The 15,000-nt window shown below is 48.3% G+C and overlaps 2 non-coding genes and 1 pseudogene across 2 annotated transcripts; all 3 read right to left on the bottom strand.

The window, feature by feature from the left end:
- Nucleotides 1-2,676: 2,676 nt before the first annotated feature.
- On the bottom strand, nucleotides 2,677-5,467 carry LOC120632429 (annotated as a pseudogene).
- A 667-nt stretch (nucleotides 5,468-6,134) lies between these two features.
- LOC120632445 lies at nucleotides 6,135-6,291 on the bottom strand. The gene has a single exon (XR_005659119.1). It is a non-coding gene; the product is annotated as a 5.8S ribosomal RNA (ribosomal RNA).
- A 350-nt stretch (nucleotides 6,292-6,641) lies between these two features.
- Nucleotides 6,642-8,544, bottom strand: LOC120632469. The gene has a single exon (XR_005659140.1). It is a non-coding gene; the product is annotated as a small subunit ribosomal RNA (ribosomal RNA).
- Between the last annotated feature and the right edge of the window lie 6,456 nt (nucleotides 8,545-15,000).

The raw sequence follows: 15,000 nt of genomic DNA, 5'->3' as shown, positions 1-15,000 counted from the left end.
TGGGAGAGCCCTCCTGACCTCCTTGTTCGCTGCCCGTGGGAACAGCCTCAGCATCCGGCGTTGCAGGGCGGCTTATTTGATGCGGTCCTGGTCTCAAGGTGGCCCCCGTAATTGAGGGCACACGGGCAGGCGTGGCCGGGCGGCACAGGCGCACCTTGTCGGCCGGTCTTCGCTCCTCCGGCGAAGTTAGTGGGCGCTTGCCTCCTGTCATTGATACCGGTGGCTGACCTGGCGGAGATTTATTCTTCCGGGGTGGAACCGGTGGAGAGTCCACTGTAACCAAGCCTGGCGGGGTACGCGCCAGAGACGCTCGCGGGGCGAAGGGGGAGGACGCATCCCCCCCCGGCTGGTCCTGTTCCTCCTCCGTGCTGCAGTCGCTCTCCGATGACGGAGATGGACTCACTGATTGACGATTAATTTTATCGACCAGTTCGTGTATTTATTAAAATAAAAAAAAAAAAAAAAATAGTACCAGAGCAAATTGGGCCGACCAAAGTCCGGACCCAACTTGGGTCAGAGTGTGTATACGACACTTAACTACAAACGTCAAGAATAATGTCAACTTAACGTCACTGTCAGACGACAACTGCCAAGATGGCGGACGGCGCACTGACAGCCGACGTACAGGCAGCCATGCTGCACGATGCAACTAACCTCTCAAACCACGTGCTCCCATGTGCGCACCACGTGGTTTTCTTAAGTACCGAAATATCACTGTTAGAGTTTATATTTTTAATGAACAATACTCGTGACTGGAAAAACTAAGCACTAGACATTAACTGGGTCCTTTCCCGTGGTAAAAACTAACATGTATTATAAATAACAGTCAAGTAAATAAAAACTAACCTCCACGAGTCCTATCTCACACACAATAAGGGCAGGAAATGGTCCTTGCCGACGTCCTTTCGTCACAAATTGTCCTTTGCAATGTTGATAGCAGCACTATACACTGAATCCACAATAGAACAACACTAAAAACAGAGGAAATACACTTAAAAAAAATAATTTTTAAATGCAGAGCACTTGCAAACACGTCCGATCGCCACGGCGGATGCGTAGCGAGTGATAGGGTAGATAGGGACAACCCACCACCTCCCATGGCCCCACCAACCTCGCGGTTATATGGGCCGAAACTGCGGGAGGGTGCCCGGTACTTGCTCGTGGCGTGTTCCCGGGTCACCTGCTTGACTCCCTACAAGTTCTTTTCTTTCTATCTCCTTGTCCCATTACGTCCTTCTCCCCTTTCTGGGGCGGACAGCACACCACATGAGGTCCCCCCACCTCCGCTACAGCACCACCTCCCACTCTGCGCCTGTGTCTTTCTTCTACCTCCGTTCTGGTTCTGGAGTCTCTCCTGTTGCCTCCGTGTGTCGGCTCCTACACCTCCTCCCATTCCTCGACCTCCCTTCCGTGCCCACGTGCAGGCCTGACCTCCTCCACTACACTGCGCCTCCTTTGCCAGGAGTGCGCGAACTCCAGCAGTCCTCGGAAGTTTGCCTCCGTCGCAACGAGGTCCCGGTAGTAAACCGGGCCCACCTCCGCAAGCTCTATCCTACTCAGCATCTTACAACGGAGGTCCTCATACAACTTACACTCCCATATGACATGGTGAGCATCCTCCTCACCCTCACCACAATCGCACACACTACTTTCACACAACCGAAATCCATGAAGACGCCACCGAAAGCATCCATGGCCAGTGAGGAGCTGCGAGGTTGCATAGTCGGGCTCGACCCAAGTTGCCCTGAGTCTCCCCTCCACCGTCGGAAAGAATCGCCGGAGATGACTGCCTCTTTCATCACTCGCCCAGCGTTGCTGCCACATAGTCTCCACTTCGGCCCAAATACCGCGCCTAAGACTGCTCAACTCCCGCTTGGTCGCGGACTCACGTGCTAAATCCGTCTTGCCAGCACGAATCACTTCCAAGTCCGCTGGCAGGACACCCGCCAATACCGCCAGCGCGGAAGTGCTGACGGTCCGATACGCCTTCGTCAGGAGTATCAGCGGGCCCCTTTGCGCCTTGAGAAGCAGCGACCTCACGACATGCAGCGACGCCCTCTCGGCCCAACACGCAGCCGCATACGTGACCGTTGCAACGAACGTGCCCCGGTATAGAATGCGCAAGGCCCTGTAACGAATGCCCCAGGAAGCGGTCGACACGCGCGACATCTTCCCGAAACATTTGGCCGCGCGTTCACCAATCGATCTCGCATGCGGCGCGAATGAGCGACTGCCGTCGATTGTGACGCCTAGTACGACAACCTGTGTCCCATATTTTATCGAGCTACCACCGAGTTTGATCACCGGTGGCCGCAGCCCGAGCTTGCCCTTGAGCGCCACCATCTGCGACTTACCGGGTGCAAATGCAAGCCGGTTGCGGACGCCCCAGTCCTCAAACTGCCGGATGGTGCCAGCGGCAGCGACCTCGATCGCCCGGCGGGTATTCGCTTCGATTAAAACCGAGACATCATCTGCATACGCAACAACCTTAACCCCCCCCGGTAGCGGCAACCGAAGTAAGTCATCGAGAAGGACGTTCCAGAGCGCTGGGCCCAGCACGGACCCCTGCGGACACCCCATAGTCGACGCCTTCCACCTCACCCGGCCTCCAACGAACAGCCCAACCCGCCTGTTGGTGAAGTACCCGCATAACATGCGGTACAGGTTCTCGGGGCAACCTCTCTGCTTAACCTTGAGCATGATCATCGTATCGTAGATAGGGACAGCGGGAATCTCGTTAATCCATTCATGCGCGTCACTAATTAGATGACGAGGCATTTGGCTACCTTTTACATTTACATTTACTCCCGCCGTTTACCCGCGCTTGCTTGAATCTCTTCACGTTGACATTCAGAGCACTGGGCAGAAATCACATTGCGTCAACACCCGCGAGGGCCATCGCAATGCTTTGTTTTAATTAGACAGTCGGATTCCCCTTGTCCGTGCCAGTTCTGAGCTGACCGTTGAACGGCGGTCGTACAGAACCGCGCCGATCGCGCACGAGACGAAACCGACGCGGCCTTACGGCTAGGAAGATCCGCGGAAGGCCGGAACGCGGGTCCGGATTCCGCCCGCGCGCCCCGAGAGACGCACGAGCATCGACCAGGCCCGGCACCGGCCGCATCCGCTTCCCGTCCAAACCCGACACGCCCCGGTCCTCAGAGCCAATCCTTATTCCGAAGTTACGGATCCAATTTGCCGACTTCCCTTACCTACATTATTCTATCGACTAGAGGCTCTTCACCTTGGAGACCTGCTGCGGATATGGGTACGAACCGGCGCGACATCTCCACGTACATCCCTCACCTGAATTTTCAAGGTCCGCAGAGAGTATCCGGACACCGCCGCAAATGCGGTGCTCTTCGCGTTCCGAACCATATCTCCCTTCTATAGGATTCCATGGAACTCGAACGCTCAGGCAGAAAAGAAAACTCTTCCCGGACCCCTCGGCGGCGTCTTCAGGCCACTTTGGGTTACCCCGTCGAACACTCGCTTTGAAACGAGGGAACGATTATTGAAACGGTTCCGCTGCCGGGTTCCGGAATAGGAACCGGATTCCCTTTCGCTCAATGGGCGTTGCTTATCACAATAAAGTAAAAGTAACACGCCGCATCGACATAAGATCTCTCCTTGAGCTTAGGATCGACTGACTCGCGAGCAACTACTGTTCACGCGAAACCCTTCTCCACGTCAGTCCTCCAGGGCCTCGCTGGAGTATTTGCTACTACCACCAAGATCTGCACCGACGGAGGCTCCAGGCGGGCTCACGCCCAGACCCTTCTGCGCTCTCCGCCGCGCACGTCCTACTCGTTACGGCATAATGACGCGTCTTAAGCGCGTCGCACGTGCCCGTAACGGTATTGTATAGGCAAAACGCTTCAGCGCCATCCATTTTCAGGGCTGGTTGCTTCGGCAGGTGAGTCGTTGCACACTCCTTAGCGGATTCCGACTTCCATGGCCACCGTCCTGCTGTCATGAGCGACCAACGCCTTTCATGGTGTCCCATGAGCGTTTTTTAGGCGCCTTAACACTACGTTTGGTTCATCCCACAGCGCCAGTTCTGCTTACCAAAATTGGCCCACTTGGCACCGTCATCAGATCTCCGGCTTCATCGTTCGAGTAAGCCGGAGTTCTCACCCATTTAAAGTTTGAGAATAGGTTGAGGTCGTTTCGGCCCCAATGCCTCTAATCATTCGCTTTACCGGATGGGACTGTTGTATCGACGCCAGCTATCCTGAGGGAAACTTCGGACGGAACCAGCTACTAGATGGTTCGATTAGTCTTTCGCCCCTATACCCAGTTCCGACGATCGATTTGCACGTCAGAATCGCTACGGTCCTCCATCAGGGTTTCCCCTGACTTCGACCTGACCAGGCATAGTTCACCATCTTTCGGGTCCCAGCATCTGTGCTCGGAGCGCGCCTGCATTCACGGATTGGAAACGAGACGCCTCGGGAGTGCGGGAGGCCGATCGGGACCGGCGCTCCATCCTCCCTACGTTCACTTTCGTTGCGCCTTTCAGTTTTGTGACAAAGACAACTCAATGACTCGCACACATGCTAGACTCCTTGGTCCGTGTTTCAAGACGGGTCCTGCGAGTGCCCGAAAATGACTCATCGCAGACTGAGACGCGCACGGTCCGAGACATCACGGCTGCGACGACAGTTGCGCCGCGTCGCTGTCCGCGCTCGGGCAGGACAGCGACATTGTACGGTGCGAGCTGCGTCGGGCCGGACGCGCGCGATGCGCGTGCGCGATTCGTACTGATACCGTCCGACAGCCGGCCGGCAACCGTCGCGGTCCAGCGGAGGGCGAACCCACCGCTGGGCGAATCGGACGGCGCTTAAGCCGACGTCGAACGGGTCGCGATGCATTACTGAGAGAGAAGTGCACGACGCCGACGGACTGAGACGGACGCGACCCGTGCCGCGCCGCGGCACCCGTGAGGGGCGAGGCGCGACATCGAGGAGCGCGCACGCACGCCGCCGGATGTCGATGAATCTCTCCGTTCGTTCATTCGAGTTTCGCAGGTTTACCCCTGAACGGTTTCACGTACTCTTGAACTCTCTCTTCAAAGTTCTTTTCAACTTTCCCTCACGGTACTTGTTCGCTATCGGTCTCGCGGTAATATTTAGCCTTAGATGGAGTTTACCACCCACTTAGGGCTGCACTCTCAAGCAACCCGACTCTGAGGAGTGTCCCTCTCGCCGCCTCGCTCCGTCGCTACGGGCCTGGCACCCTCTACGGGAAAACGGCCCCGTTCAAGACGAACTTGGACAGGAGCGGCGACGACGAGATAGCGGAACCTCCCGAACACCACATCTCCCGCGATCGTTAAAACCGCGCGATTCAGTGCTGGGCTCATTCCTGTTCGCTCGCCGCTACTAAGGAAATCCTGGTTAGTTTCTTTTCCTCCGCTTACTAATATGCTTAAATTCGGCGGGTGATCCTCCCTGATCTGAGGCCAACGATAAAAGTGGAGGCAGACGCGATATCCGTCAGCTAGACGGCGCCGCTCGCTCTCGCGCCGCTTCGGCGCGAGCGCGCACGGCGCCGCCTCGCGAGTCCGGACGTCGAGTCCGCCTACGGAGTTTTCAGATTAGATTACCGATTCGATTAGACTACTACACGCTACAAACAACAAAGCGCGCTTATGGGTGCGGTTATCAAATGAATTGGTTGGTCTTCACACCGAAAACTCATTGTCGAAATAATGCGCGGAGCGTGTCGTTAACGCGACGCGTCTCTCTCGTAGGCGTCTTAGCGCACGTTTCGCATGCCCGCACCGTGCGTGCGTCGCAGGCGTACGCCACGCATAGCGCACGTATCGCGTTCGACACTAGATCGATTAACCGTTAACGGAAGGGTCGATCGATCGAAGCGATCGTGCGCGCGCGTAGCGACGCTGCTACTGCACCCACGGCTGCTGCTACGGGCTAGCGGCAACGGCGCCGAGCCGGCGAGAGCTTGGCGCGCCTCGAACGACACGCACACATTATTTCATTTTATATATTTAAACGGACCGATTGGCGCTAAGCCTCACGGAGCCGCCATGTGTCCGTGCGCGCGTCTCGCCCTAATGAAAGGTTGTTGAGTCGCGCCCACGAACAGTGTGGTATTTGTTTTTATGCAGCCGGCCCTCAGACAGGAGTGGTCCTGGATGTTTCTCCACGGACCGCAATGTGCGTTCGAAATGTCGATGTTCAAATGTGTCCTGCAGTTCACACTATGACGCGCAGTTAACTGCGTTCTTCATCGACCCGCGAGCCAAGTGATCCACCGTCCAGGGTAATAGTTTAACATTTCTGTTTCATGGTATATTTATTATACAACGTTTTTTGTCATCTATAATATCCAATGCGATCGTAACATAACGACTCTCATCTTAACGGATATAAAGATAACAATATTGGGGTGTCCGAGTAAAGACAACCGACGGACCGCGCCGTGTCGTCGATTATATTGGCTAGTGTCATTGTGGCGACAGCTGAACGCAACCGACAGTCCGGCGGACCGATCGCGACGGTCATACTTATACTAGACGGGTTTTTGTTTTTGTTTTGGTTTGGTCTTTAACATAATCGTACAAACATGGGTGCGCATGCGCGTTTACCGCGGCGACCCGTGCAGACGTTACACGTTAATGATCCTTCCGCAGGTTCCCCTACGGAAACCTTGTTACGACTTTTACTTCCTCTAAATGATCAAGTTTGGTCAACTTCCCAGCAACGCCGACGGCCGTGAAGCCACCGCGTGTCGGTCCGAAGACCTCACTAAATCATTCAATCGGTAGTAGCGACGGGCGGTGTGTACAAAGGGCAGGGACGTAATCAACGCGAGCTTATGACTCGCGCTTACTAGGAATTCCTCGTTTATGGGGGATAATTGCAAACCCCAATCCCCAGCACGAAGGAGTTTCAACGGGTTGCCCGGGCCTCTAGGCCAGGGAGAACATGCTGATTCCTTCAGTGTAGCGCGCGTGCGGCCCAGGACATCTAAGGGCATCACAGACCTGTTATTGCTCAATCTCGTGCGCCTCGAAGACGCCGGTCCCTCTAAGAAGAATTTTAATACGCCGCCAGTGAGTTGCGCGACCGAAGCCGCGCACACCTAAATGACGACGCCTATTTAGCAGGCTAGAGTCTCGTTCGTTACCGGAATTAACCAGACAAATCGCTCCACCAACTAAGAACGGCCATGCACCACCACCCACCGAATCAAGAAAGAGCTGTTAATCTGTCAATCCTTCCGGTGTCCGGGCCTGGTGAGATTTCCCGTGTTGAGTCAAATTAAGCCGCAGGCTCCACTCCTGGTGGTGCCCTTCCGTCAATTCCTTTAAGTTTCAGCTTTGCAACCATACTCCCCCCGGAGTCCAAAATCTTTGGTTTCCCGGAAGCTGCCCGCCGAGCCATTGTAGTAACGTCGGCGGATCGCTAGATGACATATTTACGGTTAGAACTAGGGCGGTATCTAATCGCCTTCGAACCTCTAACTTTCGTTCTTGATTGATGAAAACACCTTTGGCAAATGCTTTCGCTGATGTTCGTCTTGCGACGATCCAAGAATTTCACCTCTAACGTCGCAATACGAATGCCCCCAGTTATCCCTATTAATCATTACCTCGGAGTTCTGAAAACCAACAAAATAGAACCGAGATCATATTCTATTATTCCATGCACGAAATATTCAAGCGGCATTTTGAGCCCGCTTTGAGCACTCTAATTTGTTCAAAGTAAAATTGTCGGCCCATCTCGACACTCAACGAAGAGCACCGCGATAGGATTTTGATATTGAACCGGCGTTTTACCGCCGGCTCACCGACGATATGCTCCGCAGACGTGTCAGTATCACCGCGGATGCGGTGCACCGACAGCGCGGCGCACAAATGCAACTACGAGCTTTTTAACCGCAACAATTTTAGTATACGCTATTGGAGCTGGAATTACCGCGGCTGCTGGCACCAGACTTGCCCTCCAATTGTTCCTCGTTAAAATATTTAAAGTGTACTCATTCCGATTACGAGGCCTCGTAAGAGTCCCGTATCGTTATTTTTCGTCACTACCTCCCCGTGCCGGGAGTGGGTAATTTGCGCGCCTGCTGCCTTCCTTGGATGTGGTAGCCGTTTCTCAGGCTCCCTCTCCGGAATCGAACCCTGATTCCCCGTTACCCGTGACAACCATGGTAGTCGCAGAAACTACCATCGAAAGTTGATAAGGCAGACATTTGAAAGATGCGTCGCCGGTACTGGACCATGCGATCGGCAAAAGTTATCCAGATTCATCAAAATTAACGACTTCGGACGCGAGGCCCTCCGTCGATTGGTTTTGATCTAATAAAAGCGCTCGTCCCATCACTGGTCAGAGTTCTGATTGCATGTATTAGCTCTAGAATTACCACAGTTATCCAAGTAACTGAGTAAGATCTAAGGAACCAAAACTGATATATTGAGCCATTCGCGGTATCGCCTTAATACGGCTTGCACTGAGACATGCATGGCTTAATCTTTGAGACAAGCATATAACTACTGGCAGGATCAACCAGGGAGCTATCCACATACTTCACGCCACGTAACGCCCGTAGCTGTTAACTAAGGGGAAACGTAGGCGCGCAGTTAGCGAGCCCCTTCCGTAGCGAGCGAGCCGCCGCGCCGGTTCACGGCGCTGCAGCCCCATCTCACGACGGAAGGTCGAAGCACGTCGCGCGCCATTCTATTAAGAGCGGCGACGCGGTGCCCGACAAAATTTATTCTATGATGTGCTGCGAGACGGGAGAGTTTCGCCCCGCCGTCAGCATTCGACGAGCGGAACTATTAAACCCAGACGCCCACGGAGGACGAGGACACATTTCACGTTGCACCGCCTCCGTTAGGAGGCCGTGCGACATGGTCCCAAGCATTGAAGGTTCTTTGAACGAGACTTAACACACATTGACGCTCTTGCGAGCTATGATTTTATAACATATTCGAGTACGACACTTTGATCGTCGCCCGGTACTTGAGAGACTTCTTTTATAACACCATTTTTATATTATTTTTAACACCACGCGCATAAAACACAGGGGGCGAAGCCGCACAAACGAACGCAACAGTCTGCGATTGTGAGCGCGCCACGCCGGTCCCGTATTATGAGAGCTGTATTAAAAATATCACATCTGAATGTACAGTTTTTATATTAAACTGCTGCTGGATAAACTTTTAACGACCGTTTGATTTTACATTGAAATGTAATAACGAAATAACGCAGAGGGAATTTCTGACAGTTAACACATTCGACCCGAGAGAGAGCACATCATATCACAATCGATAATAATATACACTCTTGAAAATCTCACACATTAATGCCATAACAATTGCCCAGACGCGATTCCGTCGGTCGACGCCGTTCATCGGGGTACAATATTAATATGATATTAAAAAATAATACCATAAAAATAAATAAATAAATAAATAAAATAAACATAATATAATATAATAAAAAAGAGAACAACCTCTTTTTTTAGAGAAATGCGAAACGTGACAACAATACTAACGCAGAGATACGCGAGAGAGAAGTCTGAACAACGCCACTTTGCGTGGCGCCGCAATCATACTACTCCTTTTAGACTCTGGTATTTCGTCGTCGCCGTCGCCGTCACCTTCGCACCTCCACCCCATATAGTAGTGGCGCGGCGCGACGGGCCTAATGTGTTAGTGAACAAATTAAATTAAACATATTTAAATGGTTTTTTTTTTTTTAATATCCAATTAAAGGAAAAAAGGGACCGCCAGGAACACCTCTTGCACGAGAACGGGCGTGGGCTTGGGCGTGGGCGTGGGCGTGGGCGCGATGCTTGCGGGCGATTGCCGCGTGGTTCAGAGGGGCGGTACATTTGCGCGCCCACGCCCACCCCCTCTACCAATCCAACGCCCATGCCCACGCCCACGCCCACGCCCACTCTCACTATTAAGGCTGGCAGGTGCGTGTGCGTTCGTGCATTGTATATAATACGGACGGCGGTGACAAACAGTTCGTGTATTAATTCACACCCGACCGCCAGAGTCTCATCTCTCCCGTCATGTTCGTGAATCGAAACGCGCCGCACCGCACCGCACCGCACCGCCCTGCCTTTGTTTACCTAGAGTGAATGTTATTAGTAATTTTATAATGATGACATTATTAAACTTCCCCTTAGTAATAATAGTCATAAAAAAAAGGCGCAGGCGTGGGCGTGGGCGTGGGCGTGGGCTTGGTTTAGACGGACGGTGCATTAGCGCGCACACGCAAGTGTCGTAATAATCTTAGAAGGGAGACTTCCAGTTCGTGTATCGAATCTTACCGTACCGCGCTGCTACTATGTTTTTTTTTATTTTTAATTTTAATCCTTAAAGAATTCTGTTGTGATAATATTAAAAAAAAATTCCATTTTCCACCGTAAAACAAATTAACAAAAAGGAATATAACGAAATATTTTTCAGTGTATAGTCAGTCAGTTCGTGTATTAAACACCTCGCCAGTGGTACTTACTATATACGGTTTCGACTAGGGAGACTGAACTGCCCCCTGTCCGGTTCGTGGATCGAAACGCGCGGCGTCTACATATATTTGATTTTCAAACAAGGAACAATAATAATAATAATAATAATAATAATAAACTTTATTCAGCTTCCACACATAAGTAAACTAATGAAAACTAATTACATTCAAACTAATTATACACTATTTTACAAAGTAAATGCCTTATCGAAAGGTGCTTCAGCTGAAAAGGCTGCTACCTCAGCATGTTGCTGCAGTATTTGACAACTGCAGCGCTGATTTTCAGGTATAGCCTTGATTGGCGTCACGGATTTGCCGGGAAAAGTTTAAAAAGAAGCGAAGTGAACTTGACAAGAAGAGGAAGTATACGGAAAAATAAAGTAAAATAATATATATATAAAATTATCAAACGATACAATAGAACCACCACCACATAAAAGGAAAAATATATATATATATATATATAAACAGATGTTACGCGTAAGCCCGACAACAAGCAATTAGTCTGAAAGATCCGGAATGTCTTTTTATTGATGAGTTTTTTGATTATCCAAAAATACCTTTTTAATGGCATTCTTGAACGAAATCATTGACTTCCTCATACGGGCTGGAGGTGGAAGGTCATTCCAGACCTTACAGGCAGAGTACTTAAAAGTACCACGAAAAGCAGCAGTTTTATGCCATGGCATTGAGATCCGAGGCGCAGACCTTGTGCTACGTTTTCCATTTTCGTGAGCCCATTTTATTTTTGAACGCAAATATGCTGGTTTGCCTGTGGACATTATGCCAAACAGCATAGTAGCTAAATGGAGTCTACGTCGAGACTCCATGTTTAGCATATTTGCGCTATTAATATAAGGGCTGACATGAGAACGAGGAGCTATAGAAAAACAAAATCTGGCGCAGGCGTTTTGGACTCTTTGCACTAACTTTGCTGATCTGGCCAACATACATGGCCCGTAAACAGTATCAGCATAGTTAAGTTTTGAGAGGACTAGAGCTTCACATAACTGTATTCTAACGTCGGTGTTGAGGTATTGGCGCATTTTATATAGAACTTTTAACCTATATAAGCTGTTTTTGACTATATTTCTAATATGAGTTTCAAAGTGTAAGTTAGCGTCAAATATTACCCCTAAGTTTCTGGCCTCATAAACTCTTTCCACTACGTCGTCTTTAATTTTTATGGACGGCATATACGCTTCAATCTTACCGACTGTACATTTAGATCCTAAAATCATCAGTTTTGTTTTTTGAGGATTGAGATTGAGAGAGTTTATTTGAGACCAGTTTGATATATTTTCAAGGTCCTGCGATATTTTTATTACAGCTTCATTTGTGTCTAGTGGATGAAATGAGTGATACAGCTGAACGTCATCTGCGTATAGGTGAAATTTGCAATGTTTGATGGAGCGGACCATGTCTGCAGTGTACAGTGCGAAGAGTATAGGACTCAAGACTGATCCTTGAGGAACTCCTCTGAGTACTGGAGACGAGACAGAGGCCAACTTATTGCCATTAACTTGATTTATTTCGACAAATTGTTTCCGATTCTTAAAGTAGCTGTCAAACCATTTTACTGTGTTGTTAGTAAATCCGTAATAGGCCAACTTAGATAGAAGTAATGAAGTATTTATTGAGTCGAAAGCCCTAGAAAAGTCTAGTAGGACTAGTATAGTTCCCATGCCTTGATCTTGTGCAGTGAGGATATTATCAATTACGTCCATGACGGCAGTAGTTGTACTATGGCTTTTGCGAAAGCCCGATTGGAATTCTGGTAAAATATTTTTCTTTTCAATATAATCGGAGACTTGCTTACATACTACCTTTTCCAAAATTTTTGATAAACATGGCAGTATACTTATGGGTCTGAGATCTTTGAAGTTGGAAGGGCTGTCAATTTTTGGAAGTGGCTTTACTATAGCTATTTTCCATGCGTCTGGGAATGTTGATGTAAGTATGGACCTATTTATCATGCTTGTTAAAGTGCTAAGGCTTTGCGGGAGTGTCAGTAGCAACATATCTAAGGAGATAAGATCCGAACCTATTGCATTAGACTTTAGTCCTTTAATAATTTTTAAGACTTCATCCTCGTTTGTTGTTCTAAGACTAAAAGAGTCATTGTTGTTAAACCTTTGGAATTCGAAATATGTGTATGTAGATAGCTTTGTGGTGGTGTTATACGGGACATCTAAGAAATGGTTATTAAGTATGTCGGGATTGCTCAGGGATGTAGGTAAATGGTGATCCTTCTTCTTATTAATTACCAGAATATTTTTAAAATGTTTCCACATGATTACTGGGTTTCTACTATGCAAATTTATGTAATATTTATAATATGCGCATTTTTCCGCCTCCATAGCTTCATTAACGGTTTTTTTTAGGTCTTTGTAGTATTTTTTGTGTGATTCTTTTTTTGTTGATTTATATCTAGTGTGACTCTCATTTCGTAACCTCATCATCGATTTTAAAGTGAATGTTATCCATGGGCAATTCTGCTCTTTTATAACTACTCTCCTATACGAAGCGTGGACGTCAAATATGTTTAATAAATAATTATTGAAAGATGACACCAAGTTGTTAATGTCACTAATATCATTAATATCTATCCAGGGAATATTATTTAAATGTTGGTTAAACAGATGATGATCAATATCCTGTAGTGGCCTTACAATAGCCCAGCTAGGTTTAATTTTATCTTTTTTCATATTTAACGATGCTATAATCATAGCGTGGTTTCCTAATTCTGGGATATGTTTAACTGAGACTTCCCGTACTTTTGCATCAGTACAAAACAAGTCTATAAGAGTTTTACTATGGTCAGTGTAATGAGTAGGATCAGTGACCAGTTGCGCTAGATTTACGCACTGAATAAAATCATTGAATAGCTTAGATTTATTATCGTATGGGTTCAATAGATTAATATTGAAGTCACCCAGCAGCACAATATTGTCACAATCCGAGAAGTTGGTCACAGACTGAGTCAGCGCCTCCAGAAATAAATTAACGTCCTGCCAGGGGGGTCTATACGCTGAGCCTATAGTGATTCGTTTACCATTTATTTTTGTTGTGAGCCACATTTGCTCTACCGGTTGAAGATTAGGGTGGTCTAATATTTTGATTTTTATTGTTTTTTTTATATAAAAACCCACCCCTCCACCCCGACCGCCACGAACATTGGCTGGGCGCGGTTTGTGGAGTAACCTGTATCCCGGTACCACTGGAGCAAGTCCTTCTTCCCCTTCACGAATCCAGGTTTCGTTAATTGCAATGATATCGACATCTATTTCACTCATTGCCACAAGAAATTCCTCATGTTTAGTTCCGAGGGATCCGGCATTGAAGAGTCCAACTTTAAAGAATTTTTTTTTCTCTTTTGTTGACATATATTTCAATATAATATATTTTATAATTTTTTAAATATCTGATCAAATTGTGCCGGTTTTCACTTGTAAGAGAGTCTAATAAGAATAAATAAACATGAAATAGAGTAGCGAATGGAAATACAATATACACAAATATACATGCTGTTATACAAAGGTTAATTGGGGCAGCATTAGTCCGTGCACGCATAACTGAGGCAGCAACGAGTTCAACTCCTGTATTATTCATAGGGAAGTTAGGTTGTACGTTACACACTAGTAAGAGTATGTGGCTGAGCTTAGGCCTATGCAGTTTAGTATACATACATGTAGAGTAAAATTTATACATAACCATATCACTTGAACATAAAATTATAAAAATGAAAATTTGAAATAAAAACAAAACTATTACTTGTAAAGCATGAACATTTTTTTTGGCAAATTCAAAGACCCAACTCAGATATCGCCAAAAATCTTTCCGAGGTCTTTTTTTGACTTTATATAGTGTGCTGGCTTGCCTTCTCCTTCACGCGCGTAGATTTTGCCACGTTTGGTCCACGTGTATCTCCACTGCTTCTGTTTGGCAGATTCTCGAACTAAATAGAATAGTTGTTTGTTTTGCCTTGTAAGTCTCTCATTAACGTAAAATCTTCTAGAAGGAGAGTTTAGACCTAATCCCTCAGTGGTGGCACCCCGGCGAGTACGGGCACTCCGTAGAAAATCATCGCGCAGGTTTGGCCTCGACAACCTCACCACAATCCGACGACCACGGCTTGTCGGTCCTTGCTGAGAGCTACTTTCGTTACTCTTACCGACTCTTTCTGCAGAGATGATATCCCTCTTATCCAGTTCAATCCCCAGTTTTGCCGCTATAACCGTGACGGTATGAACTGGGTTCTCCCCGCAAATTTCCGGGAGATTTGTTATCTCTATATCTGACTGTAGGAGGTCCTGGTCCCGATCATTGAGGTCCTCTTTGAGTTTACAAATCGTCTCTTCAAGTTTGTCGATTTCGGAACATTTGTGACTGGATGAAACTTTGACGGAATTCTCAAGATTTATCAGTCTACCGTCCAAGTCGTCTATGCGCTGGTTGCAGGCATCAACTGCACCGCGTATGTCACACA

This window comes from Pararge aegeria, chromosome 19 (genome assembly GCF_905163445.1).
Source record: "Pararge aegeria chromosome 19, ilParAegt1.1, whole genome shotgun sequence".
Lineage (NCBI taxonomy): Eukaryota > Metazoa > Arthropoda > Insecta > Lepidoptera > Nymphalidae > Pararge > Pararge aegeria.
This window is presented reverse-complemented; position numbering and strand designations above follow the sequence as displayed.